General features: G+C 43.9%; 1 protein-coding gene and 1 long non-coding RNA gene across 4 annotated transcripts in view; one reads left to right on the forward strand and one right to left on the reverse strand.

The window, feature by feature from the left end:
* LOC130297610 (uncharacterized) overlaps positions 1–9,918 on the reverse strand; it is a 25,039-nt gene extending 15,121 nt beyond the window's left edge. The window contains exon 1 of the long non-coding RNA XR_008849617.1: positions 9,881–9,918. This is a non-coding gene — a long non-coding RNA (uncharacterized LOC130297610). The remainder of the gene's footprint in view (positions 1–9,880) is intronic.
* Positions 9,919–10,033: 115 nt separating this feature from the next.
* LOC130297600 (protoheme IX farnesyltransferase, mitochondrial) overlaps positions 10,034–26,031 on the forward strand; it is a 492,900-nt gene continuing 476,902 nt past the window's right edge. The window contains exon 1 of one of the 3 annotated variants that reach the window (XM_056550251.1): positions 10,034–10,139. The gene's annotated coding sequence lies outside the window, so the exon portion shown is untranslated. The remainder of the gene's footprint in view (positions 10,140–26,031) is intronic. The other 2 variants (XM_056550253.1, XM_056550254.1) reach the window with 2 other exon arrangements.

The raw sequence follows: 26,031 nt of genomic DNA on the forward strand, positions 1-26,031 counted from the left end.
GGGGGCACTCCAGTGATTACTATCATTATTGTGGGGGGGGGGGGGGCACTCCAGCGATTACTATCATTATTGTGGGGGGCACTCCAGAGATTACTATCATTATTGTGGGGGCACTCCAGTGATTACTATCATTATTGTGGGGGGCACTCCAGAGATTACTATCATTATTGTGGGGGGGGGGGCACTCCAGTGATTACTATCATTATTGTGGGGGGCACTCCAGCGATTACTATCATTATTGTGGGGGGGACACTCCAGAGATTACTATCATTATTGTGGGGGGCACTCCAGCGATTACTATCATTATTGTGGGGGGCACTCCAGCGATTACTATCATTATTGTGGGGGGCACTCCAGAGATTACTATCATTATTGTGGGGGGCACTGCAGCGATTACTATCATTATTGTGGGGGGGGGGCACTCCAGCGACTACTATCATTATTGTGGGGGGCACTCCAGCGATTACTATCATTATTGTGGGGGGCACTCCAGAGATTACTATCATTATTTTGGGGGGCACTCCATCTGTTACTATCATTATTGTGGGGGGCACTGCAGCGATTACTATGATTATTGTGGGGGCACTCCAGAGATGACTATCATTATTGTGGGGGGCACTCCAGAGATTACTATCATTATTTTGGGGGGCACTCCAGCTATTACTATCATTATTGTGGGGGCACTCCAGAGATTACTATCATTATTGTGGGGGCACTCCAGAGATTACTATCATTATTTTGGGGGGGCACTCCAGCTATTACTATCATTATTGTGGGGGCACTCCAGAGATTACTATCATTATTGTGGGGGGCACTGCAGAGATTACTATCATTATTGTGGGGAGCACTGCACTGATTACTATCATTATTGTGGGGGCACTCCAGCGATTACTATCATTATTGTGGGGGGCACTCCAGAGATTACTATCATTATTGTGGGGGGCACTCCAGCGACTACTATCATTATTGTGGGGGGGGGGGGGCACTCCAGCGACTACTATCATTAATGTGGGGGGCACTCCAGCGATTACTATCATTATTGTGGGGGGCACTGCAGCGATTGCTATCATTATTTTGGGGGGGCACTGCAGCGATTACTATGATTATTTTGGGACACTCCAGAGATTACTATCATTATTGTGGGGGACACTGCAGAGATTACTATCATTATTTTGGGGGGCACTCCAGAGATTACTATCATTATTGTGGGGGGCACTGCAGAGATTACTATCATTATTTTGGGGGGCACTCCAGCGACTACTATCATTATTGTGGGGGGCACTCCAGCGATTACTATCATTATTGTGGGGGGCACTCCAGCGATTACTATCATTATTGTGGGGGGCACTGCAGCGATTACTATGATTATTGTGGGGGCACTCCAGCGACTACTATCATTATTGTGGGGGACACTGCAGAGATTACTATCATTATTGTGGGGGCACTCCAGAGATTACTATCATTATTGTGGGGGACACTGCAGAGATTACTATCATTATTTTGGGGGCACTCCAGAGATTACTATCATTATTGTGGGGGGCACTGCAGCGATTACTATCATTATTGTGGGGGGGGGGGGGGGCACTCCAGCGACTACTATCATTATTGTGGGGGGCACTCCAGAGATTACTATCATTATTGAGGGGGGCACTCCAGTGATTACTATCATTATTGTGGGGGCACTCCAGAGATTACTATCATTATTTTGGGGGGCACTCCATCTGTTACTATCATTATTGTGGGGGGCACTCCATCTGTTACTATCATTATTGTGGGGGGCACTGCAGCGATTGCTATGATTATTTTGAGGGCTCTCCAGAGATTACTATCATTATTGTGGGGGGCACTCCAGCGCTTACTATCATTATTTTGGGGGGCACTGCAGCGATTACTATCATTATTGTGGGGGGCACCAGCGATTACTATCATTATTGAGGGGGGCACTGCAGCTGTTACTATCATTATTGTGGGGGGGCACTCCAGAGTTTACTATCATTATTGTGGGGGGCACTCCAGAGATTACAATCACTATTGTGGGGGGCACTCCAGAGATTATAATCATTATTGTGGGCGGCACTCCAGAGATTACTATCATTATTGTGGGGGGCACTCCAGAGATTACAATCATTATTGTGGGGGGCACTTCAGAGATTACAATCATTATTGTGGGGGGCACTCCAGAGATTACTATCATTATTGTGGGGGGGGGGGCACTCCAGAGATTACAATCATTATTGTGGGGGGCACTCCAGAGATTACTATCATTATTGTGGGGGGGCACTCCAGAGATTACTATCATTATTGTGGGGGGCACTTCAGAGATTACAATCATTATTGTGGGGGGCACTCCAGAGATTACTATCATTATTGTGGGGGGGGGCACTCCAGAGATTACAATCATTATTGTGGGGGGGCACTCCAGAGATTACTATCATTATTGTGGGGGGGGGGCACTCCAGAGATTACAATCATTATTGTGGGGGGCACTCCAGAGATTACAATCATTATTGTGGGGGGCACTCCAGAGATTACAATCATTATTGTGGGGGGCACTGCAGTGATTACTATCATTATTGTGGGGGGCACTTCAGAGATTACTATCATTATTGTTGGGGGCACTCCAGCGATTACTATCATTATTGTGGGGGGCACTCCAGTGATTACTATCATTATTGTGGGGGGCACTCCAGTGATTACAATCATTATTTTGGGGGGCACTCAAGCGATTACTATCATTATTGTGGGGGGCACTCCAGCGATTACTATCATTATTGTGGGGGCACTACAGCGATTACTATCATTATTGTGGGGGCACTACAGCGATTACTATTATTATCGTGGGGGGGGGCACTCCAGTGATTACTATTATTATTGTGGGGGCACTCCAGTCATTACTATCATTATTGTGGGGGGCACTCCAGCTGTTACTATGATTATTGTGGGGGCACTGCAGCGATTACTATCATTATTGAGGCTGGCACTCCAGCGATTATCTATCATTATTGTGGGGGGCACTGCAGCTGTTACTATCATTATTGTGGGGGGGGGCACTCCAGAGATTACTATCATTATTGTGGGGGGGCACTCCAGAGTTTACTATCATTATTGTGGGGGGCACTGCAGCGATTACTATCATTATTGTGGGGGGCACTCCAGAGATTACTATCATTATTGTGGGGGGCACTGCAGAGATTACTATCATTATTGTGGGGGGCACTCCAGAGATTACTATCATTATTGTGGGGGGCACTTCAGAGATTACTATCATTATTGTGGGGGGCACTCCAGCGATTACTATCATTATTGTGGGGGGCACTACAGTGATAACTATAATATGTGGGGGCACTCCAGCGATTACTATCATTATTTTGGGGGGCACTCAAGCGCTTACTATCATTATTGTGGGGGGCACTCCAGCGATTTACTATCATTATTGTGGGGGGGGCACTCCAGCGATTACTATCATTATTGTGGGGGCACTACAGCGATTACTATTATTATCGCGGGGGGCACTCAAGCGATTACTATCATTATTGTGGGGGCACTCCAGTGATTACTATCATTATTGTGGGGGGCACTCCAGTGATTACTATCATTATTGTGGGGGGGGGGGGGCACTCCAGCGATTACTATCATTATTGTGGGGGGCATTCCAGAGATTACTATCATTATTGTGGGGGGCACTGCAGTGATTACTATCATTATTGTGGGGGGCACTCCAGTGATTACTATCATTATTGGGGGGGGGGGGGGGGGGGCACTCCAGCGATTACTATCATTATTGTGGGGGGCACTCCAGCTGTTACTATGATTATTGTGGGGGCACTCCAGAGATTACTATCATTATTGTGGGGGGCACTCCAGCGATTACTATCATTATTGTGGGGGGCACTACAGCGATTACTATTATTATCGCGGGGGGCACTCCAGAGATTACTATCATTATTGTGGGGGCACTCCAGTGATTACTATCATTATTGTGGGGGGCACTCCAGTGATTACTATCATTATTGTGGGGGGGGGGGCACTCCCGCGATTACTATCATTATTGTGGGGGGCATTCAGAGATTACTATCATTATTGTGGGGGGCACTGCAGTGATTACTATCATTATTGTGGGGGGGCACTCCAGTGATTACTATCATTTTTGCTGGGGGGGGGGGCACTCCAGCGATTACTATCATTATTGTGGGGGGCACTCCAGCTGTTACTATGATTATTGTGGGGGCACTCCAGAGATTACTATCATTATTTTGGGGGGGCACTCAAGCGCTTACTATCATTATTGTGGGGGGCACTCCAGCGATTACTATCATTATTGTGGGGGGGGCACTCCAGCGATTACTATCATTATTGTGGGGGCACTACAGCGATTACTATTATTATCGCGGGGGGCACTCAAGCGATTACTATTATTATCGTGGGGGGCACTCCAGAGATTACTATCATTATTGTGGGGGCACTCCAGTGATTACTATCATTATTGTGGGGGGGCACTCCAGTGATTACTATCATTATTGTGGGGGGGGGGGGGGGCACTCCAGAGATTACTATCATTATTGTGGGGGGCATTCCAGAGATTACTATCATTATTGTGGGGGGCACTGCAGTGATTACTATCATTATTGTGGGGGGCACTCCAGCGATTACTATCATTATTGTGGGGGGCACTCCAGCTGTTACTATGATTATTGTGGGGGCACTCCAGAGATTACTATCATTATTGTGGGGGGCACTACAGCGATTACTATTATTATCGCGGGGGGCATCCCAGCGATTACTATTATTATCGTGGGGGGCACTCCAGAGATTACTATCATTATTGTGGGGGCACTCCAGTGATTACTATCATTATTGTGGGGGGCACTCCAGTGATTACTATCATTATTGTGGGGCGGGGGGGGGGCACTCCAGCGATTACTATCATTATTGTGGGGGGCACTCCAGAGATTACTATCATTATTGTGGGGGCACTCCAGTGATTACTATCATTATTGTGGGGGGCACTCCAGAGATTACTATCATTATTGTGGGGGGGGGGGCACTCCAGTGATTACTATCATTATTGTGGGGGGCACTCCAGCGATTACTATCATTATTGTGGGGGGGACACTCCAGAGATTACTATCATTATTGTGGGGGGCACTCCAGCGATTACTATCATTATTGTGGGGGGCACTCCAGCGATTACTATCATTATTGTGGGGGGCACTCCAGAGATTACTATCATTATTGTGGGGGGCACTGCAGCGATTACTATCATTATTGTGGGGGGGGGGGGCACTCCAGCGACTACTATCATTATTGTGGGGGGCACTCCAGCGATTACTATCATTATTGTGGGGGGCACTCCAGAGATTACTATCATTATTTTGGGGGGCACTCCATCTGTTACTATCATTATTGTGGGGGGCACTGCAGCGATTACTATGATTATTGTGGGGGCACTCCAGAGATGACTATCATTATTGTGGGGGGCACTCCAGAGATTACTATCATTATTTTGGGGGGCACTCCAGCTATTACTATCATTATTGTGGGGGCACTCCAGAGATTACTATCATTATTGTGGGGGGCACTCCAGAGATTACTATCATTATTTTGGGGGGCACTCCAGCTATTACTATCATTATTGTGGGGGCACTCCAGAGATTACTATCATTATTGTGGGGGGCACTGCAGAGATTACTATCATTATTGTGGGGAGCACTGCAGAGATTACAATCATTATTTTGGGGGGCACTCCAGCTATTACTATCATTATTGTGGGGGCACTCCAGAGATTACTATCATTATTGTGGGGGGCACTGCAGAGATTACTATCATTATTGTGGGGAGCACTGCACTGATTACTATCATTATTGTGGGGGCACTCCAGCGATTACTATCATTATTGTGGGGGGCACTCCAGAGATTACTATCATTATTGTGGGGGGCACTCCAGCGACTACTATCATTATTGTGGGGGGGGGGGGGCACTCCAGCGACTACTATCATTAATGTGGGGGGCACTCCAGCGATTACTATCATTATTGTGGGGGGCACTGCAGCGATTGCTATCATTATTTTGGGGGGCACTGCAGCGATTACTATGATTATTTTGGGACACTCCAGAGATTACTATCATTATTGTGGGGGACACTGCAGAGATTACTATCATTATTTTGGGGGGCACTCCAGAGATTACTATCATTATTGTGGGGGGCACTGCAGAGATTACTATCATTATTTTGGGGGGCACTCCAGCGACTACTATCATTATTGTGGGGGGCACTCCAGCGATTACTATCATTATTGTGGGGGGCACTCCAGCGATTACTATCATTATTGTGGGGGGCACTGCAGCGATTACTATGATTATTGTGGGGGCACTCCAGCGACTACTATCATTATTGTGGGGGACACTGCAGAGATTACTATCATTATTGTGGGGGCACTCCAGAGATTACTATCATTATTGTGGGGGACACTGCAGAGATTACTATCATTATTTTGGGGGGCACTCCAGAGATTACTATCATTATTGTGGGGGGCACTGCAGCGATTACTATCATTATTGTGGGGGGGGGGGGGGGGCACTCCAGCGACTACTATCATTATTGTGGGGGGCACTCCAGCGATTACTATCATTATTGTGGGGGGCACTCCAGAGATTACTATCATTATTTTGGGGGGCACTCCATCTGTTACTATCATTATTGTGGGGGGCACTGCAGCGATTACTATGATTATTGTGGGGGCACTCCAGAGATGACTATCATTATTGTGGGGGGCACTCCAGAGATTACTATCATTATTTTGGGGGGCACTCCAGCTATTACTATCATTATTGTGGGGGCACTCCAGTGATTACTATCATTATTGTGGGGGGCACTCCAGTGATTACTATCATTATTGTGGTGGGCACTGCAGAGATTACTATCATTATTGTGGGGGGCACTGCAGTGATTACTATCATTATTGTGGGGGCACTCCAGCGACTACTATCATTATTGTGGGGGGGGGGGCACTCCAGCGACTACTATCATTATTGTGGGGGGCACTCCAGCGATTACTACCATTATTGTGGGGGGCACTCCAGCGATTGCTATCATTATTTTGGGGGGCACTGGAGCGATTACTATGATTATTGTGGGGGCACTCCAGAGATTACTATCATTATTGTGGGGGACACTGCAGAGATTACTATCATTATTTTGGGGGGCACTCCAGAGATTACTATCATTATTGTGGGGGCACTGCAGAGATTACTATCATTATTTTGGGGGGCACTCCAGCTATTACTATCATTATTGTGGGGGCACTCCAGAGATTACTATCATTATTGTGGGGGGCACTGCAGAGATTACTATCATTATTTGGGGGGGCACTCCAGAGATTACTATCATTATTGTGGGGGGCACTTCAGAGATTACTATCATTATTGTGGGGGGCACTTCAGAGATTACTATCATTATTGTGGGGGGCACTCCAGCGACTACTATCATTATTTTGGGGGGCACTGCAGCTGTTACTATCATTATTTGGGGGGCACTCCAGAGATTACTATCATTATTGTGGGGGGCACTCCAGCTGTTACTATCATTATTTTGGGGGGCACTCCAGCTGTTACTATCATTATTTTGGGGGGCACTCCAGAGATTACTATCATTATTGTGGGGGGCACTGCAGAGATTACTATCATTATTTGGGGGGGCACTCCAGCTATTACTATCATTATTGTGGGGGCACTCCAGAGATTACTATCATTATTGTGGGGGGCACTCCAGTGATTACTATCATTATTGTGGGGGGCACTGCAGCTGTTACTATCATTATTTTGGGGGGCACTCCAGAGATTACTATCATTATTGTGGGGGGCACTCCAGCGATTACTATCATTATTGTGGGGGGCACTCCAGCGACTACTATCATTATTGTGGGGGGCACTCCACCGATTACTATCATTATTGTGGGGGGCACTCCAGCGATTACTATCATTATTGTGGGGGGCACTCCAGCGATTGCTATCATTATTTTGGGGGGCACTGCAGCGATTACTATGATTATTGTGGGGGCACTCCAGAGATTACTATCATTATTGTGGGGGACACTGCAGAGATTACTATCATTATTTTGGGGGGCACTCCAGAGATTACTATCATTATTGTGGGGGGCACTGCAGAGATTACTATCATTATTTTGGGGGGCACTCCAGCTATTACTATCATTATTGTGGGGGCACTCCAGAGATTACTATCATTATTGTGGGGGGCACTGCAGAGATTACTATCATTATTTGGGGGGGCACTCCAGAGATTACTATCATTATTGTGGGGGGCACTTCAGAGATTACTATCATTATTGTGGGGGCACTCCAGAGATTACTATCATTATTGTGGGGGGCACTCCAGTGATTACTATCATTATTGTGGGGGGCACTGCAGCTGTTACTATCATTATTTTGGGGGGCACTCCAGAGATTACTATCATTATTGTGGGGGGCACTCCAGCGATTACTATCATTATTGTGGGGGGCACTCCAGCGACTACTATCATTATTGTGGGGGCACTCCACCGATTACTATCATTATTGTGGGGGGCACTCCAGCGATTACTATCATTATTGTGGGGGGCACTCCAGCGACTACTATCATTATTTTGGGGGCACTCCAGAGATTACTATCATTATTGTGGGGGCACTCCAGCTGTTACTATCATTATTTTGGGGGGCATGGCAGCTGTTACTATCATTATTTTGGGGTGCACTGCAGCTGTTACTATCATTATTGTGGGGGGCACTCCAGAGATTACTATCATTATTGTGGGGGCACTCCAGCTGTTACTATCATTATTTTGGGAGGCACTGCAGCTGTTACTATCATTATTTTGGGAGGCACTGCAGCTGTTACTATCATTATTTTGGGGGGTACTGCAGCTGTTACTATCATTATTGTGGGGGGCACTCCAGAGATTACTATCATTATTGTGGGGGCACTCCAGAGATTACTATCATTATTGTGGGGGGCACTCCAGCAATTACTATCATTATTTTGGGGGGCACGGCAGCTGTTACTATCATTATTTTGAGGGGCACTACAGCTGTTACTATCATTATTTTGGGGGGCACTCCAGCAACTACTATCATTATTTTGGGGGGCACTCCAGCAACTACTATCATTATTGTGGGGGCACTCCAGAGATTACTATCATTATTTTGGGGGGCACTGCAGCTGTTAATATCATTATTTTGGGGGGCACTCCAGCTGTTACTATCATTATTGTGGGGCCACTCCAGAGATTACTATCATTATTTTGGGAGCACTCCAGCTGTTACTATCATTATTTTGGGGGGCACTGCAGCTGTGACTATCATTATTTTGGGGGGCACGGCAGCTGTTACTATCATTATTTTGAGGGGCACTACACCTGTTACTATCATTATTTTGGGGGGCACTGCAGCTGTGACTATCATTATTTTGGGGGGCACGGCAGCTGTTACTATCATTATTTTGGGGGGCACTGCAGCTGTTACTATCATTATTTTGGGGGGCACTCCAGCAATTACTATCATTATTTTGAGGGGCACTGCAGCTGTTACTATCATTATTTTGGGGGGCACTCCAGCGACTACTATCATTATTGTGGGGGCACTCCAGAGATTACTATCATTATTTTGGGGGGCACTGCAGCTGTGACTATCCTTATTTTGGGGGGCACTCCAGCTGTTACTATCATTATTTGGGGGGGCACTCCAGCTGTTATTATTTTGGGGGGCACTCCAGCGACTACTATCATTATTGTGGGGGCACTCCAGAGATTACTATCATTATTTGGGGGGGCACTGCAGCTGTGACTATCATTATTTTGGGGGGGCACTGCAGCTGATTAGGGGTCTCACCTTGTTCCTCTCAGGATGGGTCTACACGGGCAGTGAAGCCAGAAGAGATAACAGAGAAGAATAACCAATGAGGGATGGAGGGCGGGGCCAGGTGAGGCAGAGAGTATTCTGCCCAGCAACCAATCAATTCCCTCCTTACACCTGGCATCGTGACTTTGATTGGTTGCTATGGGAAACACCTCAGGCAGTGAATGTAAAGGCCAAAATGGAGAACAGAGGAATCCTGACTGAAAGATGGAGGATGTGACAGGAAAGTGAGGTAAATAAGTGTGATGTATACTTCATATAGTGCCAGGACATTGTGTAAGTGTGATGTATACTTCATATAGTGCCAGGACATTGTGTAGGTGTGATGTATACCTCATATATAGTGCCAGGACATTGTGTAGGTGTGATGTATACTTCATATAGTGCCAGGACATTGTGTAGGTGTGATGTATACTTCATATATAGTGCCAGGACATTGTGTAAGTGTGATGTATACCTCATATAGTGCCAGGGCATTGTGTAGGTGTGATGTATACCTCATATATAGTGCCAGGACATTGTGTAGGTGTGATGTATACCTCATATATAGTGCCAGGACATTGTGTAAGTGTGATGTATACTTCATATAGTGCCAGGACATTGTGTAAGTGTGATGTATACCTCATATATAGTGCCAGGACATTGTGTAAGTGTGATGTATACTTCATATAGTGCCAGGGCATTGTGTAGGTGTGATGTATACTTCATATATAGTGCCAGGACATTGTGTAGGTGTGATGTATACCTCATATATAGTGCCAGGACATTGTGTAGGTGTGATGTATACTTCATATATAGTGCCAGGACATTGTGTAAGTGTGATGTATACTTCATATATAGTGCCAGGACATTGTGTAAGTGTGATGTATACTTCATATATAGTGCCAGGACATTGTGTAAGTGTGATGTATACTTCATATAGTGCCAGGACATTGTGTAGGTGTGATGTATACCTCATATATAGTGCCAGGGCATTGTGTAGGTGTGATGTATACCTCATATAGTGCCAGGACATTGTGTAGGTGTGATGTATACCTCATATAGTGCCAGGGCATTGTGTAGGTGTGATGTATACCTCATATAGTGCCAGGACATTGTGTAAGTGTGATGTATACCTCATATAGTGCCAGGACATTGTGTAGGTGTGATGTATACCTCATATATAGTGCCAGGGCATTGTGTAAGTGTGATGTATACCTCATATATAGTGCCAGGACATTGTGTAGGTGTGATGTATACCTCATATAGTGCCAGGACATTGTGTAGGTGTGATGTATACTTCATATATAGTGCCAGGGCATTGTGTAGGTGTGATGTATACCTCATATATAGTGCCAGGACATTGTGTAAGTGTGATGTATACTTCATATAGTGCCAGGACATTGTGTAGGTGTGATGTATACCTCATATAGTGCCAGGACATTGTGTAGGTGTGATGTATACTTCATATAGTGCCAGGGCATTGTGTAGGTGTGATGTATACTTCATATAGTGCCAGGGCATTGTGTAGGTGTGATGTATACTTCATATAGTGCCAGGGCATTGTGTAGGTGTGATGTATACCTCATATATAGTGCCAGGACATTGTGTAAGTGTGATGTATACCTCATATAGTGCCAGGACATTGTGTAAGTGTGATGTATACCTCATATATAGTGCCAGGACATTGTGTAAGTGTGATGTATACCTCATATATAGTGCCAGGACATTGTGTAGGTGTGATGTATACCTCATATATAGTGCCAGGACATTGTGTAGGTGTGATGTATACTTCATATAGTGCCAGGGCATTGTGTAGGTGTGATGTATACTTCATATAGTGCCAGGGCATTGTGTAGGTGTGATGTATACCTCATATAGTGCCAGGACATTGTGTAAGTGTGATGTATACTTCATATAGTGCCAGGACATTGTGTAGGTGTGATGTATACTTCATATAGTGCCAGGACATTGTGTAAGTGTGATGTATACTTCATATAGTGCCAGGACATTGTGTAGGTGTGATGTATACCTCATATATAGTGCCAGGGCATTGTGTAGGTGTGATGTATACCTCATATATAGTGCCAGGGCATTGTGTAGGTGTGATGTATACCTCATATATAGTGCCAGGACATTGTGTAAGTGTGATGTATACTTCATATAGTGCCAGGGCATTGTGTAGGTGTGATGTATACCTCATATAGTGCCAGAGCATTGTGTAGGTGTGATGTATACTTCATATATAGTGCCAGGGCATTGTGTAGGTGTGATGTATACTTCATATAGTGCCAGGACATTGTGTAAGTGTGATGTATACCTCATATAGTGCCAGGACATTGTGTAGGTGTGATGTATACCTCATATATAGTGCCAGGGCATTGTGTAGGTGTGATGTATACCTCATATAGTGCCAGGACATTGTGTAAGTGTGATGTATACCTCATATAGTGCCAGGACATTGTGTAGGTGTGATGTATACCTCATATATAGTGCCAGGACATTGTGTAAGTGTGATGTATACCTCATATATAGTGCCAGGACATTGTGTAGGTGTGATGTATACTTCATATATAGTGCCAGAGCATTGTGTAAGTGTGATGTATACCTCATATAGTGCCAGGACATTGTGTAGGTGTGATGTATACTTCATATATAGTGCCAGGGCATTGTGTAAGTGTGATGTATACCTCATATATAGTGCCAGGGCATTGTGTAAGTGTGATGTATACCTCATATATAGTGCCAGGACATTGTGTAGGTGTGATGTATACTTCATATATAGTGCCAGGGCATTGTGTAGGTGTGATGTATACTTCATATATAGTGCCAGGACATTGTGTAGGTGTGATGTATACTTCATATATAGTGCCAGGGCATTGTGTAAGTGTGATGTATACTTCATATATAGTGCCAGGACATTGTGTAAGTGTGATGTATACCTCATATAGTGCCAGAGCATTGTGTAGGTGTGATGTATACCTCATATAGTGCCAGGACATTGTGTAAGTGTGATGTATACCTCATATATAGTGCCAGGACATTGTGTAGGTGTGATGTATACCTCATATAGTGCCAGGGCATTGTGTAAGTGTGATGTATACCTCATATAGTGCCAGGGCATTGTGTAAGTGTGATGTATACCTCATATAGTGCCAGGACATTGTGTAGGTGTGATGTATACCTCATATAGTGCCAGGACATTGTGTAGGTGTGATGTATGCTTCATATATAGTGCCAGGACATTGTGTAGGTGTGATGTATACTTCATATATAGTGCCAGGACATTGTGTAGGTGTGATGTATACCTCATATATAGTGCCAGGGCATTGTGTAAGTGTGATGTATACTTCATATATAGTGCCAGGACATTGTGTAAGTGTGATGTATACCTCATATATAGTGCCAGGACATTGTGTAGGTGTGATGTATACTTCATATATAGTGCCAGGACATTGTGTAAGTGTGATGTATACTTCATATAGTGCCAGGACATTGTGTAGGTGTGATGTATACTTCATATATAGTGCCAGGACATTGTGTAGGTGTGATGTATACCTCATATATAGTGCCAGGACATTGTGTAAGTGTGATGTATACTTCATATAGTGCCAGGGCATTGTGTAGGTGTGATGTATACCTCATATAGTGCCAGGACATTGTGTAGGTGTGATGTATACCTCATATAGTGCCAGAGCATTGTGTAGGTGTGATGTATACTTCATATATAGTGCCAGGACATTGTGTAAGTGTGATGTATACCTCATATATAGTGCCAGGACATTGTGTAAGTGTGATGTATACTTCATATATAGTGCCAGGACATTGTGTAAGTGTGATGTATACCTCATATATAGTGCCAGGACATTGTGTAAGTGTGATGTATACTTCATATATAGTGCCAGGACATTGTGTAGGTGTGATGTATACTTCATATATAGTGCCAGGGCATTGTGTAGGTGTGATGTATACTTCATATATAGTGCCAGGACATTGTGTAGGTGTGATGTATACCTCATATATAGTGCCAGGACATTGTGTAAGTGTGATGTATACTTCATATAGTGCCAGGACATTGTGTAGGTGTGATGTATACTTCATATATAGTGCCAGGGCATTGTGTAAGTGTGATGTATACTTCATATATAGTGCCAGGACATTGTGTAAGTGTGATGTATACTTCATATAGTGCCAGGACATTGTGTAGGTGTGATGTATACTTCATATATAGTGCCAGGACATTGTGTAGGTGTGATGTATACTTCATATAGTGCCAGGACATTGTGTAAGTGTGATGTATACTTCATATAGTGCCAGGACATTGTGTAGGTGTGATGTATACTTCATATATAGTGCCAGGGCATTGTGTAAGTGTGATGTATACTTCATATATAGTGCCAGGACATTGTGTAAGTGTGATGTATACCTCATATAGTGCCAGGGCATTGTGTAGGTGTGATGTATACCTCATATATAGTGCCAGGACATTGTGTAGGTGTGATGTATACTTCATATATAGTGCCAGGGCATTGTGTAGGTGTGATGTATACCTCATATATAGTGCCAGGACATTGTGTAAGTGTGATGTATACCTCATATAGTGCCAGGGCATTGTGTAGGTGTGATGTATACCTCATATATAGTGCCAGGACATTGTGTAGGTGTGATGTATACTTCATATATAGTGCCAGGACATTGTGTAAGTGTGCTGTATACTTCATATATAGTGCCAGGACATTGTGTAGGTGTGATGTATACTTCATATATAGTGCCAGGACATTGTGTAGGTGTGATGTATACCTCATATATAGTGCCAGGGCATTGTGTAAGTGTGATGTATACCTCATATAGTGCCAGGACATTGTGTAAGTGTGATGTATACCTCATATATAGTGCCAGGGCATTGTGTAGGTGTGATGTATACCTCATATATAGTGCCAGGACATTGTGTAGGTGTGATGTATACTTCATATAGTGCCAGGACATTGTGTAGGTGTGATGTATACTTCATACAGTGCCAGGACATTGTGTAGGTGTGATGTATACTTCATATAGTGCCAGGACATTGTGTAGGTGTGATGTATACTTCATATAGTGCCAGGACATTGTGTAGGTGTGATGTATACTTCATATAGTGCCAGGACATTGTGTAGGTGTGATGTATACTTCATATAGTGCCAGGACATTGTGTAGGTGTGATGTATACTTCATATAGTGCCAGGGCATTGTGTAGGTGTGATGTATACCTCATATATAGTGCCAGGACATTGTGTAAGTGTGATGTATACTTCATATAGTGCCAGGACATTGTGTAAGTGTGATGTATACCTCATATATAGTGCCAGGACATTGTGTAGGTGTGATGTATACTTCATATATAGTGCCAGGGCATTGTGTAGGTGTGATGTATACTTCATATATAGTGCCAGGACATTGTGTAAGTGTGATGTATACCTCATATATAGTGCCAGGACATTGTGTAGGTGTGATGTATACCTCATATATAGTGCCAGGACATTGTGTAGGTGTGATGTATACTTCATATATAGTGCCAGGACATTGTGTAGGTGTGATGTATACTTCATATAGTGCCAGGACATTGTGTAGGTGTGATGTATACTTCATATAGTGCCAGGACATTGTGTAGGTGTGATATATACCTCATATATAGTGCCAGGGCATTGTGTAAGTGTGATGTATACCTCATATATAGTGCCAGGGCATTGTGTAAGTGTGATGTATACCTCATATATAGTGCCAGGACATTGTGTAGGTGTGATGTATACCTCATATATAGTGCCAGGGCATTGTGTAGGTGTGATGTATACCTCATATATAGTGCCAGGGCATTGTGTAGGTGTGATGTATACCTCATATATAGTGCCAGGGCATTGTGTAGGTGTGATGTATACCTCATATATAGTGCCAGGACATTGTGTAAGTGTGATGTATACCTCATATATAGTGCCAGGGCATTGTGTAAGTGTGATGTATACCTCATATATAGTGCCAGGACATTGTGTAGGTGTGATGTATACTTCATATAGTGCCAGGACATTGTGTAGGTGTGATGTATGCTTCATATATAGTGCCAGGACATTGTGTAAGTGTGATGTATACTTCATATATAGTGCCAGGGCATTGTGTAAGTGTGATGTATACCTCATATATAGTGCCAGGACATTGTGTAAGTGTGATGTATACCTCATATATAGTGCCAGGACATTGTGTAAGTGTGATGTATACTTCATATAGTGCCAGGACATTGTGTAGGTGTGATGTATACCTCATATATAGTGCCAGGACATTGTGTAGGTGTGATGTATACCTCATATAGTGCCAGGACATTGTGTAGGTGTGATGTATACCTCATATATAGTGCCAGGGCATTGTGTAGGTGTGATGTATACTTCATATAGTGCCAGGACATTGTGTAGGTGTGATGTATACCTCATATATAGTGCCAGGGCATTGTGTAAGTGTGATGTATACCTCATATATAGTGCCAGGACATTGTGTAGGTGTGATGTATACCTCATATATAGTGCCAGGGCATTGTGTAGGTGTGATGTATACTTCATATAGTGCCAGGACATTGTGTAGGTGTGATGTATACTTCATATATAGTGCCAGGGCATTGTGTAAGTGTGATGTATACCTCATATATAGTGCCAGGACATTGTGTAGGTGTGATGTATACCTCATATATAGTGCCAGGGCATTGTGTAGGTGTGATGTATACCTCATATATAGTGCCAGGACATTGTGTAAGTGTGATGTATACTTCATATAGTGCCAGGACATTGTGTAGGTGTGATGTATACCTCATATATAGTGCCAGGACATTGTGTAGGTGTGATGTATACCTCATATATAGTGCCAGGACATTGTGTAGGTGTGATGTATACTTCATATATAGTGCCAGGACATTGTGTAAGTGTGATGTATACCTCATATAGTGCCAGGGCATTGTGTAAGTGTGATGTATACTTCATATATAGTGCCAGGACATTGTGTAAGTGTGATGTATACCTCATATATAGTGCCAGGACATTGTGTAGGTGTGATGTATACTTCATATAGTACCAGGGCATTGTGTAAGTGTGATGTATACCTCATATATAGTGCCAGGGCATTGTGTAAGTGTGATGTATACTTCATATATAGTGCCAGGACATTGTGTAAGTGTGATGTATACCTCATATATTGTGCCAGGGCATTGTGTAAGTGTGATGTATACCTCATATATAGTGCCAGGACATTGTGTAGGTGTGATGTATACTTCATATAGTGCCAGGGCATTGTGTAGGTGTGATGTATACTTCATATAGTGCCAGGACATTGTGTAAGTGTGATGTATACTTCATATAGTGCCAGGACATTGTGTAGGTGTGATGTATACTTCATATAGTGCCAGGACATTGTGTAGGTGTGATGTATACTTCATATAGTGCCAGGGCATTGTGTAGGTGTGATGTATACTTCATATAGTGCCAGGGCATTGTGTAAGTGTGATGTATACTTCATATATAGTGCCAGGACATTGTGTAGGTGTGATGTATACCTCATATAGTGCCAGGACATTGTGTAAGTGTGATGTATACCTCATATATAGTGCCAGGACATTGTGTAAGTGTGATGTATACCTCATATATTGTGCCAGGGCATTGTGTAAGTGTGATGTATACCTCATATATAGTGCCAGGGCATTGTGTAGGTGTGATGTATACCTCATATATAGTGCCAGGGCATTGTGTAGGTGTGATGTATACTTCATATAGTGCCAGGGCATTGTGTAAGTGTGATGTATACCTCATATATAGTGCCAGGGCATTGTGTAAGTGTGATGTATACCTCATATAGTGCCAGGGCATTGTGTAGGTGTGATGTATACCTCATATAGTGCCAGGACATTGTGTAGGTGTGATGTATACCTCATATATAGTGCCAGGACATTGTATAGGTGTGATGTATACTTCATATATAGTGCCAGGACATTGTGTAAGTGTGATGTATACTTCATATATAGTGTCAGGACATTGTGTAGGTGTGATGTATACCTCATATAGTGCCAGGGCATTGTGTAGGTGTGATGTATACTTCATATAGTGCCAGGACATTGTGTAGGTGGGATGTATACCTCATATATAGTGCCAGGGCATTGTGTAGGTGTGATGTATACTTCATATAGTGCCAGGGCATTGTGTAGGTGTGATGTATACTTCATATAGTGCCAGGGCATTGTGTAGGTGTGATGTATACTTCATATAGTGCCAGGGCATTGTGTAGGTGTGATGTATACCTCATATATAGTGCCAGGGCATTGTGTAGGTGTGATGTATACCTCATATATAGTGCCAGGACATTGTGTAGGTGTGATGTATACTTCATATAGTGCCAGGGCATTGTGTAGGTGTGATGTATACTTCATATAGTGCCAGGACATTGTGTAGGTGTGATGTATACCTCATATAGTGCCAGGACATTGTGTAGGTGTGATGTATACCTCATATAGTGCCAGGACATTGTGTAGGTGTGATGTATACTTCATATAGTGCCAGGACATTGTGTAGGTGTGATGTATACCTCATATATAGTGCCAGGGCATTGTGTAAGTGTGATGTATACCTCATATATAGTGCCAGGACATTGTGTAGGTGTGATGTATACCTCATATATAGTGCCAGGGCATTGTGTAGGTGTGATGTATACTTCATATAGTGCCAGGACATTGTGTAGGTGTGATGTATACTTCATATATAGTGCCAGGGCATTGTGTAAGTGTGATGTATACCTCATATATAGTGCCAGGACATTGTGTAGGTGTGATGTATACCTCATATATAGTGCCAGGGCATTGTGTAGGTGTGATGTATACTTCATATAGTGCCAGGACATTGTGTAGGTGTGATGTATACCTCATATATAGTGCCAGGACATTGTGTAAGTGTGATGTATACTTCATATAGTGCCAGGACATTGTGTAGGTGTGATGTATACCTCATATATAGTGCCAGGACATTGTGTAGGTGTGATGTATACCTCATATATAGTGCCAGGGCATTGTGTAGGTGTGATGTATACTTCATATATAGTGCCAGGACATTGTGTAGGTGTGATGTATACTTCATATATAGTGCCAGGACATTGTGTAAGTGTGATGTATACCTCATATAGTGCCAGGGCATTGTGTAAGTGTGATGTATACTTCATATATAGTGCCAGGACATTGTGTAAGTGTGATGTATACTTCACATATAGTGCCAGGACATTGTGTAGGTGTGATGTATACTTCATATATAGTGCCAGGACATTGTGTAAGTGTGATGTATACCTCATATATAGTGCCAGGACATTGTGTAGGTGTGATGTATACCTCATATATAGTGCCAGAGCATTGTGTAAGTGTGATGTATACTTCATATAGTGCCAGGACATTGTGTAGGTGTGATGTATACCTCATATAGTGCCAGGACATTGTGTAGGTGTGATGTATACTTCATATAGTGCCAGGGCATTGTGTAGGTGTGATGTATACCTCATATATAGTGCCAGGACATTGTGTAGGTGTGATGTATACCTCATATATAGTGCCAGGACATTGTGTAGATGTGATGTATACTTCATATAGTGTCAGAGCATTGTGTAGGTGTGATGTATACTTCATATATAGTGCCAGGACATTGTGTAAGTGTGATGTATACTTCATATATAGTGCCAGGACATTGTGTAGGTGTGATATATACCTCATATAGTGCCAGGGCATTGTGTAGGTGTGATATATACCTCATATAGTGCCAGGGCATTGTGTAGGTGTGATGTATACTTCATATAGTGCCAGGGCATTGTGTAGGTGTGATGTATACTTCATATAGTGCCAGGACATTGTGTAGGTGTGATGTATACTTCATATAGTGCCAGAGCATTGTGTAGGTGTGATGTATACTTCATATAGTGCCAGGACATTGTGTAGGTGTGATGTATACTTCATATATAGTGCCAGGACATTGTGTAGGTGTGATGTATACTTCATATATAGTGCCAGGACATTGTGTAAGTGTGATGTATACTTCATATATAGTGCCAGGACATTGTGTAGGTGTGATGTATACTTCATATATAGTGCCAGGACATTGTGTAGGTGTGATGTATACTTCATATAGTGCCAGGGCATTGTGTAAGTTTGATGGATACCTCATATAGTGCCAGGGCATTGTGTAGGTGTGATGTATACCTCATATATAGTGCCAGGGCATTGTGTAAGTGTGATGTATACTTCATATAGTGCCAGGGCATTGTGTAGGTGTGATGTATACTTCATATATAGTGCCAGGACATTGTGTAGGTGTGATGTATACTTCATATAGTGCCAGGGCATTGTGTAGGTGTGATGTATACCTCATATAGTGCCAGGGCATTGTGTAAGTGTGATGTATACTTCATATAGTGCCAGGGCATTGTGTAGGTGTGATGTATACCTCATATAGTGCCAGGGCATTGTGTAAGTGTGATGTATACTTCATATATAGTGCCAGGGCATTGTGTAAGTGTGATGTATACCTCATATAGTGCCAGGGCATTGTGTAAGTGTGATGTATACTTCATATAGTGCCAGGGCATTGTGTAGGTGTGATGTATACCTCATATATAGTGCCAGGACATTGTGTAGGTGTGATGTATACCTCATATAGTGCCAGGGCATTGTGTAGGTGTGATGTATACCTCATATAGTGCCAGGGCATTGTGTAAGTGTGATGTATACCTCATATATAGTGCCAGGACATTGTGTAGGTGTGATGTATACTTCATATAGTGCCAGGGCATTGTGTAGGTGTGATGTATACCTCATATATAGTGCCAGGACATTGTGTAGGTGTGATGTATACTTCATATAGTGCCAGGACATTGTGTAAGTGTGATGTATACCTCATATATAGTGCCAGGACATTGTGTAAGTGTGATGTATACCTCATATATAGTGCCAGGACATTGTGTAGGTGTGATGTATACCTCATATATAGTGCCAGGCCATTGTGTAAGTGTGATGTATACTTCATATAGTGCCAGGGCATTGTGTAGGTGTGATGTATACCTCATATAGTGCCAGGACATTGTGTAGGTGTGATGTATACCTCATATATAGTGCCAGGGCATTGTGTAGGTGTGATGAATACCTCATATAGTGCCAGGGCATTGTGTAAGTGTGATGTATACCTCATATAGTGCCAGTGCATTGTGTAAGTGTGATGTATACCTCATATAGTGCCAGGACATTGTGTAAGTGTGATGTATACCTCATATATAGTGCCAGGGCATTGTGTAAGTGTGGTGTATACCTCATATAGAGCCAGTATAGTGCCCGGACACTTGTATATATTTCATTTAGTTGATAACCACACAGCGAACACTTCAGTTTAGTCAGGAGACCATTAGGGGGCGCTCACAGCAGAATTACACCATATGTGACTCATATACATCAGGGGCTCCATTCACTTTAAAAGGGACTTAAATCAGTGTGCCTCAAGCTGATGCAAAACTACAACTCTCAGCATGCCCGGACAGCCGTTGACTGTATGGGCTTGCTGGAAGTTGTGGTTTTGCAACAGCGGAAGGCACACTGGTTGGGAAACACTGTGCTAAATGAATGCGCTTGTGCAGAATACGGCCCAACATTGTCACTGATTGACTACATTCAGGCCACAGTATAGATTGGTATCCCGTTTTGCCCATGGATGCTGATAGATGCCAGTCACATGTTGTGAAATTGTGATGTGGGCGCCCCCTAGTGTGTATTAATTCTGCTAACGGAGGAGATCCCATACATGTGATCACTACATTACGTTACAGCAAAGAAAGATGCGTTGTAGGATGTCTAGCCATTTATATAGGTCACTGTACACTCTGTATAACCAATTAGTGTATGGTTTCCTAAGAAGACATTAAATGGGCACTGTCATCAAACTTTTTTTTTTTTTTATATGTTGTAGTACTTATGTACTACAACATACCTCTAATATAAATCCATTTTTTTTTTTTCATTAAAATAGTTTATTTTAATTTTGAAAACCGGTCACTAGGGTCTCCCTCCTAGTGGCCGGCCGCAGGCTGGCGTGACGTCATGCCTAAATTGTGACCGATGCCGACTGGGCAATTGGTCCTAATTAATTCAGCCTGCACTCGCTCCCTGCCTGTCAATTAGACAGGCGGGAGCGAGCATTGGCTCCCTGGCCTCACACGCCGGCCCCGCCTTCCGGCATATACGCGCTGCTGCTGCTCTACACTCGGGTATGGCTTTTGCGCAGGGGGGAGCGGGGGGGGGGGGGGGCTAGCGCTGCGGCTATAACAAAGCTATTGTTTTCAACAGGGGGGGAGAGAGTGGGGTTCAGGGTAGCGCCGCGGCCCTAACAATACTATTGTTTTCAACAGGGGTGGGGGGGACGGGGTTTGGGAAAGCACCGCGGCCATGGCCCTAACGGGGTACAGGATAACACTTGGGGTACAGGATGATAACACTCCGGGTACAGGATAATACTCGGGGTACAGGATGATAACACTTGGGGTACAGGATTATAACACTTGGGGTACAGGATGATGACACTTGGGGTACAGGATAATAACACTCAGGGTACAGGATGATAACACTTGGGGTACAGGATGATGACACTTGGGGTACAGGATAATGATACTTGGGGTACAGGATAATGATACTTGGGGTACAGGATGATAACACTTGGGGTACAGGATAATGATACTTGGGGTACAGGATAATGATACTTGGGGTACATGATGATAACACTTGGGGTACAGGATGATAACACTTGGGGTACAGGATAATGATACTTGGGGTACAGGATAATGACACTTGGGGTACAGGATAATGATACTTGGGGTACAGAATGATAACACTTGGGGTACAGGATGATGACACTTGGGGTACAGGATGATGACACTTGGGGTACAGGATGATAACACTTGGGGTACAGGATGATAACTCTTGGGGTACAGGATAATGATACTTGGGGTACAGGATGATAACACTCGGGGTACAGGATGATAACACTCGGGGTACAGGATGAGAACACTTGGGCTACAGGATAACACTCGGGGTACAGGATTAGAACACTTGGGGTACAGGATAACACTCGGGGTACAGGATGATAACACTTGAGGTACAGGATGATAACACTTGGGGTACAGGATAACACTCGGGGTACAGGATGATAACACTCGGGGTACAGGATGATAACACTTGGGGTACAGGATGATAACACTCGGGTACAGGATGATAACACTCGGGGTACAGGATGATAACACTTGGGGTACAGGATGATAACACTTGGGGTACAGGATAATGATACTTGGGGTACAGGATGATAACACTTGGAGTACAGGATGATACCACTTGGGGTACAGGATGATGACACTAGGGGTACAGGATAATGATACTTGGGGTACAGGATAATGATACTTGGGGTACAGGATGATAACACTTGGGGTACAGGATAATGATACTTGGGGTACAGGATAATGATACTTAGGGTACATGATAACACTTGGGGTACAGGATGATAACACTTGGGATACAGGATGATAACACTTGGAGTACAGGATGATAACACTTGGGGTACAGGAGGATAACACTTGGGGTACAGGATGATAACACTTGGGGTACAGGATAATGATACTTGGGGTACAGGATAATGACACTTGGGGTACAGGATAATGACACTTGGGGTACAGGATAATGATACTTGGGGTACTGGATGATAACACTTGGGGTACAGGATAATGACACTTGGGGTACAGGATAATGACACTTGGGGTACAGGATGATAACACTTGGGGTACAGGATAATGACACTTGGGGTACAGGATGATGACACTCGGGGTACAGGATGATAACACTTGGGGTACAGGATGATAACACTTGGGGTACAGGATGATAACTCTTGGGGTACAGGATAATGATACTTGGGGTACAGGATAATGATACTTGGGGTACAGGATGATAACACTCGGGGTACAGGATGAGAACACTTGGGCTACAGGATAACACTCGGGGTACAGGATTAGAACACTTGGGGTACAGGATAACACTCTGGGTACAGGATGATAACACTTGGGGTACAGGATAACACTCGGGGTACAGGATGATAACACTTGGGGTACAGGATGATAACACTTGGGGTACAGGATGATAACTCTTGGGGTACAGGATAATGATACTTGGGGTACAGGATAATGATACTTGGGGTACAGGATGATAACACTCGGGGTACAGGATGAGAACACTTGGGCTACAGGATAACACTCGGGGTACAGGATGATAACACTTGGGGTACAGGATGATAACACTTGGGGTACAGGATAACACTCGGGGTACAGGATGATAGCACTCGGGGTACAGGATGATAACACTTGGGGTACAAAATAACACTCAGGGTACAGGATGATAACACTTGGGGTACAGGATAACACTCGGGGTACAGGATGATAACACTCGGGGTACAGGATGATAACACTTGGGGTACAGGATGATGACACTTGGGGTACAGGATAATGATACTTGGGGTAATGATACTTGGGGTACAGGATGAAAACACTTGGGGTACAGGATAATGACACTTGGGGTACAGGATGATGACACTCGGGGTACAGGATGATAACACTTGGGGTACATGATGATACTTGGGGTACAGGATAATGATGCTTGGGGTACAGGATGATAACACTAGGGGTACGGGATGATAACACTTGGGGTACAGGATGATGATACTTGGGGTACAGGATGATGATACTTGGGGTACAGGATAATGACACTTGGGGTACAGGATAATGATACTTGCGGTACAGGATAATGATACTTGGGGTACAGGTTGATGACACTTGGGGTAAAGGATGATAACACTTGGGGTACAGGATGATGACACTCGGGGTACAGGATGATAACACTTGGGGTACAGGATGATAACACTTGGGGTACAGGATGATAACACTTGGGGTACAGGAGGATAACACTTGGGGTACAGGAGGATAACACTTGGGGTACAGGATAATGATACTTGGGGTACAGGATAATGACACTTGGGGTACAGGATAATGACACTTGGGGTAATGATACTTGGGGTACAGGATGATAACACTTGGGGTACAGGATAATGACACTTGGGGTACAGGATGATGACACTCGGGGTACAGGATGATAACACTTGGGGTACAGGATGATAACACTTGGGGTACATGATGATACTTGGGGTACAGGATAATGATACTTGGGGTACAGGATGATAACACTCGGGGTACAGGATGAGAACACTTGGGCTACAGGATAACACTCGGGGTACAGGATGATAACACTTGGGGTACAGGATAACACTCTGGGTACAGGATGATAACACTTGGGGTACAGGATAACACTCGGGGTACAGGATGATAACACTTGGGGTACAGGATGATAACACTTGGGGTACAGGATAACACTCTGGGTACAGGATGATAACACTTGGGGTACAGGATAACACTCGGGGTACAGGATGATAACACTTGGGGTACAGGATGATAACACTTGGGGTACAGGATAACACTTGAGGTACAGGATGATAACACTTGGGGTACAGGATGATGACACTTGGGGTACAGGATAACACTCGGGGTACTGGATGATAACACTTGGGGTACTGGATGATAACACTTGGGGTACTGGATGATAACACTCGGGGTACAGGATGAGAACACTTGGGCTACAGGATAACACTCGGGGTACAGGATTAGAACACTTGGGGTACAGGATAACACTCTGGGTACAGGATGATAACACTTGGGGTACAGGATGAGAACACTCGGAGTACAGGATAATAACACTTGGGGTACAGGATGATGACACTTGGGGTACAGGATGATAACACTTGGGGTACAGGATAACACTTGGGGTACTGGATGATAACACTTGGGGTACAGGATAACACTCGGGGTACAGGATGATGACACTTGGGGTACAGGATAATGATACTTGAGGTACAGGATAATGACCCTCTGACACTGGGACAGTGGTACGAAATGCGGATAAAATCACAGAGAAATTGATGAAACCCTTACAAATTCATGTGTGCCCATGTAATAAACCCACCAATTCTTTGAACCTCGCC

This window comes from Hyla sarda, chromosome 13 (assembly GCF_029499605.1).
Source record: "Hyla sarda isolate aHylSar1 chromosome 13, aHylSar1.hap1, whole genome shotgun sequence".
Taxonomy (NCBI): domain Eukaryota; kingdom Metazoa; phylum Chordata; class Amphibia; order Anura; family Hylidae; genus Hyla; species Hyla sarda.